The 15555-nt window shown below is 39.9% G+C and overlaps 1 long non-coding RNA gene across 3 annotated transcripts; it reads left to right on the top strand.

Annotated features, from left to right (window-relative positions):
• The first annotated feature begins 2572 nt into the window (after positions 1-2572).
• Positions 2573-7549, top strand: LOC140617527 (uncharacterized). 3 transcript variants are annotated; one of them, XR_012017766.1, is made up of 4 exons: positions 2573-2617; positions 3602-3706; positions 6205-6262; positions 7000-7549. It is a non-coding gene; the product is annotated as an uncharacterized lncRNA (long non-coding RNA). The 3 variants fall into 3 exon arrangements; XR_012017764.1 differs by lacking the exon at positions 2573-2617 and adding an exon at positions 6361-6470 and having other exon boundaries at positions 3481-3706; XR_012017755.1 differs by lacking the exon at positions 2573-2617 and having other exon boundaries at positions 3481-3706.
• The last annotated feature ends 8006 nt before the right edge of the window (positions 7550-15555 follow it).

Genomic DNA, 15555 nt, shown 5'->3' with positions numbered 1-15555 from the left:
TGACGGATTGCGATACACCCTTGAACTTGGTTAATTTGTATTTTTCACCTCTATTAGACTAAACAGAAGGAAGCTGGCAAAGGCAATGAAAGTCCATCGACAGGAGACTTTCTAAAATAAACACAGGAAACTTCAAACAGCTGAGAGACATTTTAAATCCCCCTCTATATACAAATAGGTCCTTAATTCTGGTAGGTACCTAACATTAGAGAAAGTATTTAGGATCAAAGTTATACTCTTAGAAGAAAACCTCACTGTATGAAAATTTGGTCTCGTAAAAGAACCGAGGAACCCCTGAATTTAAAGAAATACCCTCAAAGTAGTAATCCACCTGCCGTGTCTTTCATGGTGCAGCGGAGGGTGAGGAAGGGCAGTTTGGAATATTAGAATCAATGGATAATTTATGAGAAGTTAATAAAAAATGAATATAAAACCACATGACACTGTCATGGAAGCAAAAATACCATGACTGGATATTTTGAGTTTTTCCTGTGTGTCCAGCGTTAAAGTGCATAGTAGTGTCACAAAACCCGTCCCGGAGCCGGGATGGAGAAACAATGAGGGGAAACCAGGGCTTTAGGTGCCACAACTTTGCAGACCCCTCGCCCCCGAGCAAGTTGTCCAACAAGGGAGTCTCACCAAGAGACTCAAGTCCGAACCCCAGGAAGCGGAGCGCGTCTGTGCCCTGAAACAGGTGACACAGTCCCCGTGCGAAGGCCAGGCCTGCGACAACTCCTCAGTGGAGCTCCCCGAACGGACCTGACTCAGGGATCGGCCACGGAGCTTGGTTCAGACTTTCTCAAATCACAGAAACTGAGACACAACAAAGAGAAACGAGGTGAGGATTTTAGAGGCAGCCTCACTCCGAACAGCTGAGGTCCCAACAGCAGAACCAGAAATCTGAAAAAGTAAACCAGAGAAGACAACAGATCGTGTGTGACAGCATCACATGAGAACGGCTGTTCGCAGTTACAAACATCCATGAAAACAGATTTATTACTTTGAGGCCTTCGATTTTAAAAGTGCAAGAAGAGGACATTGCATTGTTAATGCTTTTAAGCAAACATAGTTAAAGTATACATGGGGTTGGTAGTGAAAACGGAAATATTGGTCCCCCCGAATGGTACTTGCAATTCTTCTGATGTCATTTATGAAATCTAATAGGAATACCTTATATGTAAGCTGTTACAGGTAGAAAGAAGTGCAAAACGACTGCAATATTTGCTGCTATTAGTGCTTTACAATGAATGGAGTGAACTCTTTGGAGACTAAGTATCTCCATGGAATGACGAGCACCTGTCGCCCACTGGCTGTTCACTGATGACCAAGGAGAGACACCCCACAGAATCTTCTCTGAATTCATATGTATTCAATAGATTTTCTCCCTGGCCAGATGGGAATATAACTATTAAGTAGAAAGGTCAGAGATGTTTATACTTGTCAAAATTCTCTTCCTCATTTTTTTAATGTGGTATTTAACTTTTGAAAATAGCAAATAAAATGCAAACCAAATAAAATACAAAGACAATTTTCCACAGCATGTTAAAATGTCATGTCTGGAGCCATATTCTGTTTCTGCTTTGGTTATTTCCTTACAGTTAATGTCACAATAAACATCATTGCAAAGATTTCTAAAGGAAGCACACCAGTCAACTAGACTCAGGGAGATGTGAGAGAATGAGGGACAAGCAGACATCCAAAATTTGGTAATGAAATGATTATATCAAGACACAGTATTTGTCAAAGGGCTTAATAAACTTTAAAATATTTTGCAAATGAAGTTTGCAAGGGAATCATCAAGTCATAAATCGCGTGCATAGAAAAGAAGGCTAATTTCATGCATTTATAATTAATTCTAAAAAATTATCTTTAATTTAGTTAAAGCTTCGACACGTCAGTAATGATGTCTCTGGCAATTTATTTCAAACGTTCTTTTCTCTCATGTGGATATTGCACAGACCCTTCTCAGAGCTCCTTCTGATTATCCAATCTTCCAAACATCTCAATGTATTCGTATGCTTTGCCCCCAAAAAGAGGCTGAAGATCTTCTATCCAAGTGGGTGGTAGGTTGGAAGGAAAAGCCCAAGCTTCCATACTTGGATGAAATTGGATCACAGTAAATCATATTCCATGAAAGAAAGCAACTAAAATCTTTCTCAAAAATTGTGATATTGTGATTTTTAAGAAGAAATATATATATTTGGTTTTTCTCCTGCTCTGGTATGGAGCTCCTAAAATGCTTGGGACTTCCCAAGTATTGAGAGTGACAAAGGCATCTTCTGTGGCATTAAGGAGGTGATTTTTGGAAGGCCTCTGCAGGTGGGAGCAGGTTGCCAGGTGAGATGAGAGGCTTGGAACCTTCCATCCCACCCCTGACCTTGGGGGAGGGGAGGGAGCTGGGGTCCAGTCCCTAGTGGCCAATGATTTCATACATCAGGCCTGTGTGATGAAGCCTCCGTAAAAACCCAAAGGACGGGTGTGGAGACCTTCCGGTCTGTGAACAGGTGGGATCTGGGGAGAGCACAGAAACTCCCTGCACTTCCCTACCCCCTGTCCTGTGCACTCTTCCATCTGGCCATTCCCGACTTACATCCTTTTATAATAAACCTATCATCTGGTAAGTAAAATATTTCTGAGTTTGGTGAGCCTCTTCAGCAAATTAATCAGACCCAGAACTGCCCATCTATAGCCAGTGAGTTGGAGATCCAGCTTCTGGGCTTGGGGCTAGGATCTGAGTAAGGTGGATGGTGGTAGAGTGGGGTCTGCGCTGCCCCCAGGTAGACAGGGCCAGGCCTGAGCTGGATTGGAAGACTCCCAGCTGGTGTCACAGGATTACTTGGTTGCATAGAGAAAACTCCCATACACAGGAATTGGGTGCAGATTTGTTAAGATTATATTATTACTTAGAGTGAAATGGACCCAAGGAAAGGAATGAAGAGCAGAGTGTAACTGCTACTGGTCACTTACTGCTCAGCAAGGCAGCGGCTTCCACTGGGCGCCAGCTCCTCAAATCCCCATCATAAATGGAGTTCCCCAGTTTACTGTCCTGCCTTTCCTTTTTATTTTTTTTATTTTTATTTATTGGTTTTTTAAAAAAGATTTTATTTATTCATGAGAGACATGAGAGGCAGAGACACAGGCAGAGGGAGAAGTAGTCTCCCTGCAGGGAGCCCAATGGGGGACTCAATCCCAGGACCCCGGGATCATGACCTGAGTCAAAGGCAGACACTCAACCACTGAGCCACCCAGGTGTCCCCATTTATTGAGTTTTAAAGATTTTATTTCATTCACTTATTTGACACACAGAGAGAAAGGATGAGCAGGAATAGGGGAGAGAGAGAAGCAGACTCCCCACTAAGCAGGGAACCCAATATGGGGCTCAACCCCAGGACCCTGGGATCATGACCTAAACCAAAGGCAGGTGCTTCACTGACTGAGCCACCAGCACCTCCCTTTTTATTTTTAAATCACCAGGACTGAGATAGAATTTGCATAAGGTAAAATGCACTCCTCTTGAGTATAGACTTGAATATATTTTGACAAACCTATGCACACATGTAAACATCATGACCATGAAGATAGAGAATGGTCCCTCACACAGGGAATTCCTCAGGGCAGCTCTGTCCACCATGTTCTCCGACTGTCCAGAAACCACCGATCTGCTTTCTCTCACCTGAGACTAGAACTGACCTTCCTGGAGTGTCAGGTAAATAGAAGTATATTAGGTACACTGTTTTCTGTTTTGCTTCCTTTCATCATCATCAGGACTTGCAAAAGTATCTATATGGTTCCTGTATCAATAGGTCTTTGAGAAATACTTTCGAGTCCTAGTTCCCCATATGGATGTGCCAAACTTGTCTATCCATTCAGCTGCTGATGGCATCATATTTTCCCCACAGCTCCAAATCTCATAAATTAAGCTTCTATAGATATTTGAATACGATCAGTGCTTTTCTTTCTATCGGATAAGAATCTAAGAAAGTAACTACAGGATTATATTTTAGGTGTATTTTTAACTCTATAGGAAACTATCAAGCTGATTTCCAAAAAAAAAGGGCACAAATTTTCATTCCTACCAGGAGCAAATGAGAATTCTAGTTGTTTGTTATAACATCATAGCAGCATTATGAAAAATAGCCAAACTATTTGAGAGCCAAACTATAGAGAGAACTCAAACGTCCATCAACCGATGAATGGATAAAGATGTGGTGCATATATACATGGAATATTACTTCACCATCAAAAAGAATGAAATCTTGCCATTTGCAACAACGTGGTTGGAGCTAGAATGTATTATATTGAGTGAAATAAGCCAGTCAGAGAAAGACAAATACCATATGATTCCACTCATATATGGAATTTGAGAAATGAAACACATGAACATATGGGAGGGGAATAAAAAAGGAGAGAGGGAAATCAACTGTAAAAGATTCTTAATGAGAGAGAACAAATGGAGGGTTGATGGAAGGAGGTGGTGGAGGATGGGCTAGATGGGGGATGGTCATTGAGGAGGCACCTGCTGTGATTCGCACTGGGTGTTGTAAGTGATGAACCACTGAATTCTACTCCTTTTTTTCTTTTTTGCAGTCAAAGAATCAGTGATTTATTTTATTTTTTTTTTGAGATTTTATTTATTTATTTGACCGAGAGAGAATGTGTACAAGCAGGAGGAGCAGAAGGAGAGGGAAAAGCAGGCTCCCACTGAGCAGGGAGCCAAATGTGGGGACTCGATGCCAGGACCCCGGGATCATGATGTGAGCTAAAAGCAGATGCTTATCTGACTGAGCTACCCAGGTGCCCCCAAATCAGTGATTTAAATCCTGGCTTGGTCACTTGAGTCTTTTTTTTTTTTTTAAAGGTCGCTTGAGTCTTTGACCTGTCATAACCTCAGTGAGCTTCTGGTCCGTCATAGGCATCTTTTTGAATTGTTGTAAATTGAACTCAGAGAGTATTATTGCATGTCTACATGCAAGGAACTATAGAAGGCACTGAGCTTATAATGTCTTTCCAAACTTCATAGTTAAGGATACAGACAGAACAAATCAGCAAGGAAAAGGAGGTACAAAGCGTAATGAAACCAACATATTGCTGTACACATTGGCAATAATATAAGCAAAGGACTTCTGGTCAGTGTAGCTACTGTTATGTACAAGTATGTGCACCTGGCTTTAAGCAGCAGGTGCAGTGGAGAGCAGACTCTGGATTAGGAATGGAGAGATCTGGATTCAAATCCTGACAGTGCTAATCATTTGTTAAGCAATAAAAATTATTTCTTTTTCTCCCCAAAACTTGATGCAACTTATTTTTTTTAATCCTCATACTCTTTGAAGTGGTCAGTACTATCATTGTTGCATATAATCGATTGGTTGTTGATAGTTGATTATCTCCCTTTACTAGAATGTAAGCTTAAGGAAGACCAGGATTAGTAGGAATTTTTGTCTCTTTTGTTCATTGAAGTATCCCAAGCACCTACACCAGTACCTGGTACATAGTGGGTGCTCAATAAATATTTGTTGAGCAAATATCATGCTAGGGAATTTGATCTTTCTCCTATGGGCAAGAGGGAAAATGTGAAAGTTTTGGTTTTGTGTATTTTTAAAAATTTTAATTATTCCTTTGTAAACAGGGAACTAGTCATCAAATATGTGTTTAACAATATAAGAGAGCAATGCTGCAGTATGGAAGCAGGTGTGGAAGATGCACAGGAGTGAAAAGAAACTGAGGAGACCAGAAAGTTGCTTCAAATTCTATTCCTGAAACCAATATTACCCTGTATGTTAATTAGCTAGAATTTAAATTTTAAAAATAGTAAATAAAATAAAATTGCCATTCTTGTTGCCACTAAGCCTATCTTCACTGGTACTTCTTTTGCAGTGCATTTACACTCTTTGCTCTTCCTGATTTCTCATTTTTAATTTACTGATGATTTTGAGGAATGATCTGTGTTTTGCACATGAACGAGCAAAGTGAGGTCAAAATTACAGTTTTCTTCACAGGAAATAATAAACCCTAAAACGAAACAACAACAACAAAAAATAACTAGAAAGAAACCTATCTTAGATGTTAGGTCTGAAATATTTTAGTGAATCAAAAGAGGAAGCATAGAAAGTCACTGTTTAGGTAAGACAATGATTAATAATTCAATTTTAGTTGTGAATGTGTGTGTGTGTCTTCATGATTTAAAATCTGTCCCCTGAAACATAGGTAGACACAGCACTCAGGGATCTGGAGCAGAAGAAGAGCCCACACTTATGACTCTCAGGTAAAATAGTCATTTTGAGCTTTCATGGAGTCAATTTTCAGATCATTCTCTTCTTTCAAGCCTTCAGGACCTCAGGTTAACTTTATTATTTTTAACAGGATGATATTGCTTAGAAAATGGCACAGCCTTTGTTTAATCAAATCACAGAAATACTGTTGTGTTGATTGGAAGGCAAGAAGCTGGCCAGCAGGGAGCTAGTCTTTAAAGGGTGAGACCTCTTTGTCCTTAAAGTTCTCACGGAGTGCTTGCGGGACAGAGTGCAGAAATGTGGGAAGTTACATAGTGAAGCTTTTCGATATAAGTCCCAGATGCCTGTGATTAAGTGTCAAATGGATTACATAGAGCCCAGTTCTCTGAAACATCTGAGCCTGAAAAGACAGCCCTCCTAGCATTGGAGGGGAGCCTGCTGAGCAAACCAGGAGCCCCCTGGACTTCATATCAGAGCCTGGACCATCCCACACCACTCTCAGGATGCTGGTGTTGTGTGACAGGCAGAGGAAGGGTGGCTGGGTCCATCCAGGATGGGAAATTCCAAATACGTGTAAAGCATTTGTGTGTAAGATACATCTGATTCAAAGGTTTCCATAAAAAAACTGTCAGTGATAGATACGCAGGGGTTTTCCACAACTTTGTAAAACTGCATAGAGCTAGCTGCAATGTTCTTGCTCTACTCCAGACTTAATAATCCACATAGTTGAGACCATCTGACTTCTTTTCATCTGTTTTTTATTTCACAGGAAACAACAAACATTTCACTGACAAAAACGAGTAAGACAATGTTAGAGCTTTAAAGTACCTACCGGACTACGACTTTCACTGTTCTGCCCCAGGATTTGAAAAATTGCTCTGCTAATCGATAGTGTGGTTTCCTTCCTTTGTTCTAATTGTTCTGATTTTCATTAAGTCCTCTAAGTTCTGGGTGTGGAAGCTTTCAGTGCTGTGGCTGCGTAAATCCCTGGAATGCTGAGGCTTCCCATGAAGCTTGCTTCCCAGTTCATTTAATGATAACTCAAAAATGTCCTTTTAAAAAACAGCACTAATTAGAATCAGCTACAAATGGTGTACTTTTATTACATTCAATATTCCGTTGTATAAGAAATGAAATATGTATGTGTGCCTTATAATCCTTTCAGCCCACTTTATTATGCATATGTTAATAACATTGAGTTTAATCTATAAAATTTTTTTTCTTTGAGGTTTACAGCATAATATGAAAGCAAAATTTAAATAATACAAAATTCCCGGAAGTTTTCCCATAATGCATTAAATGGTACTTTGAACACACAATGTTTTCTCCTAATGGTTGTCTCTTGATGAGTAATCACAAAATACTGCTGAGATTGGCTTCTGGAATGCCAGAGTGAATGTCTCAGTGAACTTGCTTCCCCTCCAAAACAATAAAAATACTGGCAAAATGATTAAAATAAACCATTTCGGAATTCTGGTGATTAATCAAAGCAAGAGAATGAGCTGAAAATTGTCTATCTATGAGAACTTTCTGAACCATGGTTAACAGTTGGCTCTGCTATTCCCATTCTACCCTCCTCCTTCACTCATTGATGCTGAAGCCAAAGGCCAAAGCTTTGCAGATATGGGCACATTTGACCAATTTTGAAATTTCATGAAAAGTATCATCCCCATGGGGCGCCTGGGTAGGTCAGCTGGTGAGGTGTCCAACTCATGGTTTCAGCTCAGGTCATGATCTCAGGGTGGTGGGATCAAGCCCCTTGTTGGCCTCTGCACTCAGCAGGGAGTCTGCTTGAGATTCTTTCTGCACCTCCCCCACTTCTGCTCTCTAAACAAACAAACAAATAAATAAATAACCATCTTTTTTTAAAAAAGCATCACCCCCAGAACACAGTGAGCGTTATGTGTGGACTTGCGTCTGTCTGGGAAGTCTCAGTTGGGAGAAGGGACAAAACTGAAGCTCAGGACATTACCAGAACAATAGCACCTGCTGGCAGTATCTCAGCTGCCTCAGGCTCTGATTTCAGCTGGGGAAACTGAGAACTTACATGAAAGTTAAAGGAAATCCTGGAACACTAGATGAACAAGGGAAGCTTAAACATATTCCTGGCTGTGTATAGACTATGTATGTCTGCAGACGCGTGCATGCCTAGGAAAGAGTTGGGAAGAAGAGGGCAGGAGTCATTCTCCTCTAGCTGACCTTGAGGCCCTGTATAGCTGAAAAAGAAGACTCAACAAAAAGAAAACAAACAACCCAACTAAAAATGAGCCAAAAACCTTAACAGACCTGTCACCAAAGAAGATATACAGATGGCAAATAAAATGCCCACAATATATGTCATTGGAGAGACACAAATTAAAACAGCAATGAGATACCACTGCTTACCAATGAGAAGGTCCAGAATCGAGAACACTGATGGCACAAAATGCTGGCAAGGGTAAGGAGCAGGAGCAATTCTGATTCATTGCTGGTGGGAGTGCAGAATGGTCCAGCCACTTGGAAGACAGCTTGGTGGTTTCATTCTTACTGTATGATCCATCAATTGTGCTCCTTGCTATTTACCCAAAGGACTTGAAAACTTATGTCCATATAAAAACCAGCACACAAATGCTTATGACAACTGTATTCATACTTGCCAAAACTTGGAAAAAAACAAAATGTTCTTCAGCAGATGAATGAATAAACAAACTGCGGCCCATCCGGACAATGGAATATTGTTCAGCGCTAAAAAGAAATGACCCATCCAGCCATGAAAAGACAGGGAGGAACCTTCTATGCACATCACTAAGTGAAAGAAGTGAGTCTGAACCCACACACACTCTGTGATCCCACCCACATGACACTCCGGGAAAGGCAGATGTGGGGACAGGTTGCTGGGGTTGAGGCTGGGGGAGTAAGAGATGAAGGGGCAGAGCATGGGATTTTAGGGCAGTGAAAATTCTCTGAATGATATTATAACAGTGGATACATGTCATTGTACATTTGTCCAAACCCATAGAAAGCACAACCTCAGGAGTGACCTCGAAGTAAACCATGAACTCTGGCTGATGACGACGCATCGATGCAGGTTCATAAGTTGCAGCAAATTCACCTCTCCGGTGTGCGGGTTGATGGTGGAGGAGGCTGTGCATGTGTGGGGCAGAAAGTATGTGGGAAATCTTTATACTTTTCCCATAATTTTGTTCCAGTCTTAAAACTGGTCTAAAGATTAAAGAGTATAGAAATAAATTTTTTAAAAAAATTAAAAATTGATACTGATTCTTCACAAACTCTTCCAAACAATAGGAGAGGAGGGGATACTCCTAATTCATTCTGTGAAGTCAGTATTATCCTACTATGGAAAAAAAAAAAAAGAAACAAAAAAAACAGAGAAAAATCTGACAAGTAAAGAAAATTGTAGACCGATAAGCCTTATAAATGTCCTTGTCATTACCCTCAACAAATTACTAGCAAACAAATTCCAGCAGCATATAAAGTAGATTACAACATGACCTAATTGGATTTATCTCAGGAGTATCTCAATATTTTTTCAACATGTTTTTTTCAAACTTAATCAGGAGTACAGAATATTAAGAAAACAAAAGAAAAACTTCAAATGAGCATTTCAATAAACAGAAAGAGCATCTGTTAAAACTCATTGGCTTTCATGATGAAAACACTCAACAGATAAGGCATGAAAGAGGACTTTCTCAGCAGAATAAAGTTGTCTGGGAAAAGCCTGCAGCTCAAGTGTACTCAGAAAACAAGGAATGAGAAGGAGCTTTCCTAATATGACAAAGAGCGTTTATGGAAAACCAGGAACCAACTGAATGAAGACTTTGACCTAAAGCCAGAATATGACATGGGTATCTAATCTGTCCTATTCAACGTTGGCCTGAAACTTGTAGCCAAGACAACAAGGCAGGAAAATGAAATGAAAGGAAGCCAGATTAGAGAGGAAGAAGTGCATTTCTCTATGTTTGCAGTTGACACAATCTTATATATAGAAAATGCTAAAAAATTCACCAAAAAAAAAAAAAAAAAAAAAACTGTGAGAACTAACCAATGGGTTCAGAATGGCCAAAAATAATTTTTCAAATGAAAATTAAAGTTGAGGGTCTACTTCTGGATTCTCTATTCTGTTCCACTGATCTATGTGTCTGTTTTTGTGCCAGTACCACACTGTCTTGATGACCACAGCTTTGTAGTACAACCTGAGATCTGGCATTGTGATGCCCCCAGATATGGTTTTCTTTTTTAAAATTCCCCTGGCTATTCGGGGTCTTTTCTGATTCCACACAAATCTTAAAATAATTTGTTCTAACTCTCTGAAGAAAGTCCATGGTATTTTGATAGGGATTGCATTAAACGTGTATATTGCCCTGGGTAACATTGACATTTTCACAATATTAATTCTGCCAATCCATGAGCATGGAATATTTTTCCATCTCTTTGTGTCTTCCTTAATTTCTTTCAGAAGTGTTCTATAGTTTTTAGGGTATAGATCCTTTACCTCTTTGGTGAGGTTTATTCCTAGGTATCTTATGCTTTTGGGTGCAATTGTAAATGGGATTGACTCCTTAATTTCTCTTTCTTCAGTCTCATTGTTAGTGTATAGAAATGCCACTTACTTCTGGGCATTGATTTTGTATCCTGCCACGCTACCAAATTGCTGTATGAGTTCTAGCAATCTTGGGGTGGAGGCTTTTGGGTTTTCTATGTAGAATATCATGTCATTGGCGAAGAGGGAGAGTTTGACTTCTTCTTTGCCAATTCGAATGCCTTTAATGTCTTTTTGTTGTCTGATTGCTGAGGCTAGGACTTCCAGCACTATGTTGAATAGCAGTGGTGAGAGTGGACATCCCTGTCTTGTTCCTGATCTTAGGGGAAAGGCTCCCAGTTCTTCCCCATTGAGAATGATATTTGCTGTGGGCTTTTTGTAGATGGATTTTAAGATGTTGAGGAATGTTCCCTCTATCCCTACCTCTGAAGAGTTTTGGTCAGGAATGGATGCTGTATTTTGTCAAATGCTTTCTCTGCGTCTATTGAGAGGATCATATGGTTCTTGGTTTTTCTCTTGCTGATATGATGAATCACATTGATTGTTTTACGAGTGTTGAACCAGCCTTGTGTCCCGGGAATAAATCCTACTTGGTCATGGTGAATAATTTTCTTAATGTACTGTTGGATCCTATCGGCTAGTATCTTGTTGAGAATTTTTGCATCCATGTTCTTTAGGGATATTGGTCTATAATTCTCCTTTTTGGTGGGATCTTTGGTTTTGGAATTAAGGTGATGCTGGCCTCATAGAACGAATTTGGAAGTACTCCATCTCTTTCTATCTTTCCAAACAGCTTTAGTAGAATAGGTATGGTTTCTTCTTTAAACGTTTGATAGAATTCCCCAGGGAAGCCATCTGGCCCTGGACTTTTGTGTCTTGGGAGGTTTTTGATGACTGCTTCAATTTCCTCCCTGGTTATTGGCCTGTTCAGGTTTTCTATTTCTTCCTGTTCCAGTTTTGGTAGTTTGTGGCTTTCCAGAAATGCGTCCATTTCTTCTAGATTGCCTAATTTATTGGTGTATAGCTGTTCATAATATGTTTTTTAAATCGTTTGTATTTCCTTGGTGTTGGTAGTGATGTCTCCTTTCTCATTCATGATTTTATTAATTTGAGTCTTCTCTCTCTTCTTTTTAATAAGGCTGGCTAATGGTTTATCTATCTTATTAATTCTTTCAAAGAACCAACTCCTGGTTCTGTTGATCTGTTCCACAGTTCTTCTGGTCTTGATTTCATTGAATTCTGCTCGAATCTTTATTAACTCTCTTCTTCTGCTGGGTGTAGGATCTATTGGCTGTTTTTTCTCTAGCTCTTTTAGGTGTAAGTTTAGCTTTTGTATTTGAGTTCTTTCCAGTTTTTGGATGGATGCTTGTATTGTGATGTATTTTCCCCTCAGGACTGCTTTTGCTGTATCTCAAAGATTTTGAACGGTTGTATCTTCATTCTCATTAGTTTCCATGAATCTTTTTAATTCTTCCTTAATTTCCTGGTTGACCCTTTCATCTTTTAGCAGGATGGTCCTTAACCTCCATGTGTTTGAAGTCCTTCCAAACTTATTGTTGTGATTTAGTTCTAATTTCAAGGCATTATTGTCTGAGAATACACAGGGGACGATCCCAATCTTTTGGTATTGGTTAAGACCTGATTTGTGACCCAGTATGTGGTCTATTCTGGAGAAAGTTCCATGTGCACTTGAGAAGAATGTGTATTCAGTTGAGTTTGGATGTAAAGTTCTGTAGATATCTGTGAAATCCATCTGGTCCAGTGTATCATTTAAAGCTCTCATTTCTTTGGAGATGTTGTGTTTAGAAGACCTATCGAGTGTAGAAAGTGCTAGGTTGAAGTCACCAAGTATAAGTGTATTATTATCTAAGTATATCTTAATTTTGGTTATTAATTGATTGATATATTTGGCAGCTCCCACATTCGGGTATTATATATTGATGATTGTTAAGTCCTCTTGTTGGATAGATCCTTTAAGTATGATATAGTGTCCCTCTTCATCTCTCACTACAGTCTTCGGGGTAAATTTTAGTTTATCTGATATAAGGATGGCTACCCCTGCTTTCTTTTGAGGACCTTTTGAATGGTAAATGGTTCTCCAACCTTTTATTTTCAGGCTGTAGGTGTCCTTCTGTCTAAAATGAGTCTCTTGTAGACAGCAAATAGATGGGTCCTGCTTGTTTATCCAGTCTGAAACCCTGCGCCTTTTGATGGGGTCATTAAGCCCGTTCACGTTCAGAGTTACTATTGACAGATATGAGTTTAGTGTCATCATGATATCTATTCAGTCCCTGTTTTTGTGTATTGTTCCATTGGACTTCTTCTTAAAGGAGAATTTTAAGATATAGACATGGCCAACACGCACATGAGAAAATGCTCTGCATCACTTGCCATCAGGGAAATACAAATCAAAACCACAATGAGATACCACCTCACACCAGTGAGAATGGGGAAAATTAACAAGGCAGGAAACCACAAATGTTGGAGAGGATGTGGAGAAAAGGGAACCCTCTTACACTCTTGGTGGGACCATGAACTGGTGCAGCCACTCTGGAAAACTGTGTGGAGGTTCCTCAAAGAGTTAAAAATAGACCAGCCCTACGACCCAGCAATTGCACTGCTGGGGATTTACCCCAAAGATACAGATGCAATGAAACGCCGGGACACCTGCACCCCGATGTTTATAGCAGCAATGTCCACAATACCTAACTGTGGATGGAGCCTCGGTGTCCATTGAAAGATGAATGGATAAAGAAGATGTGGTTTATGTATACAATGGAATATTACTCAGCCATTAGAAATGACAAATACCCACCATTTGCTTCAATGTGGGTGGAACTGGAGGGTATTATGCTGAGTGAAATAAGTCAATTGGAGAAGGACAAACATTATATGTTCTCATTCTTTTGGGGAATATAAAGAATAGTGAAAGGGAATATAAGGGAAGGGAGAAGAAATGTGTGGGAAATATCAGAAAGGGAGACAGAACATGAAGACTCCTAACTCTGGGAAATGAACTAGGGGTGGTGGAAGGGGAGGAGGGTGGGGGGTGGGGGTGACTGATTTGACGGGCACTGAGGGGGGCACTTGACGAGATGAGCGCTGGGTGTTATTCTGTATGTTGGCAAATTGAACACCAATAAAAAATAAATTTATTATTAAAAAATAAAATAAAATAATTGGAAAAAAATAAATTGAAAATAAATTAAAAAAAAGAAAAACAAAGTTGAAGGACTAACATCTCCCAATTTCATAACCTATGATACATCTGCAGCAACTGAGGCAGTGTGTACCAACATAAATAAAAGCACAGAGGCAAGTGGAATACAATTGAGAGGCCAGAAATAAGTCCTCACATTTATGATAAATTGATTTTCAACAGTGATGTCAAAAAAAATTTCAATGGACAAAGGATAGTCCTTTTAACAAATGCAGCTGGGACAACTAGGTCACCTTGTGCAGATGAATGAAGGGAACCCTTCTGTACAATCTACATAACACTCTACTTAGGTCAGAGACCCGGAACCCACAGAATAATACATTTGGGTAAATCTTCATGACCTTGAGCTCTGCACTGGTTGATGAGATGCGGCATCAGAAGCAGAAACTGGAAAAGAAAAAAATATATATAGATAAATTGGATGTTACCAGAATTTTTTAAAAAGCCTCCTCTTTCAAGACACACTATGGAGAAAGTGCAAAGAGAATCCCAGTCCACACAATAGGCAAAATATTTGCAAATCATACTGGAAAGATACTTGTATCCGAAAGACGTCTAAAATCTCTTACAACTTAATACGTGAGATACAATTTTACTTCAGAAAATGGGCAAATTATCTGAATAGACATTTCTCCAAAGAAAATATATGAGTTACTAATAAGCACGCAAGAGGTGCTACAGCATTAAATGTTCAGGAAATACAAATCGAAGCCACACAAGCTCTCCTTTTGCATGCACTGAGGCAGCTCAAATGAAAACAGCACAGTAACAAGTGTGGATGAGGACACTGGAAATTTGGAAGCTTATCCACTGCCAATGGGAATGCAAGTGTCAAAGCCACTTGGGGAAACAGTGAGGTGGTTCCTCAAAGTTCTAGACATAAAGTTTCCATATGATTTAGCAAGTCCACTCTGAAGTGTATGTCCAAGAGCACAGAACCCGAACTTGAACAGTGTTCAAAGTGCAAACTACTTATGTCCATCAGTGGATCAATGGATAGATAGTATGTGGTATATCCATATAATGGAGCATTACTGATCAATCAAAAAAAGATACAGACACAGGCCACACCAATGGCAAACTTGGAAAGTACTATGTTTTTTTTTTAAAAAAAGATTTTATTTATTTATTCATGGAGACACAGAGAGAGAGAAGCAGACACACAAGCAGAGGGAGAAGCAGGCTCCCTGCAGGGAGCCCGATGTGGGACTCGATCCCAGATCCTGAGATCATGCCCTGAGCCAAAGGCAGACGCTCAACCGCTGAGCCACCCAGGCATCCTGGAAAGTACTATGTTAAATGAAAAGAAATCAAGCAGCAAAAACCTCATGCAGCAGGATTTTGTTTATGTGGAGAATCCAGGACAGACAAATCCAGGTTTAGGTGACTGCTCCCCAGGGACTGGGGGGTGAGACCAAGAATATGGACAGTGCTGACCACATGCATGGCATCTCAAGTTGGGGGCTAGGGTTGAGGGGGCTTCACAAACCTGTGGATGATCTAAACCCATGGATGATCTAAACCCACTGAACTGATCCTTGAAATGGGTGAATTTCTTGGAATGT

This window comes from Canis lupus, chromosome 1, assembly GCF_048164855.1.
Source record: "Canis lupus baileyi chromosome 1, mCanLup2.hap1, whole genome shotgun sequence".
Classification (NCBI taxonomy): Eukaryota; Metazoa; Chordata; class Mammalia; order Carnivora; family Canidae; genus Canis; species Canis lupus.
The sequence above is the reverse complement of the archived record's forward strand: the minus strand, read 5'-3'. Positions and strand labels throughout refer to the sequence as shown.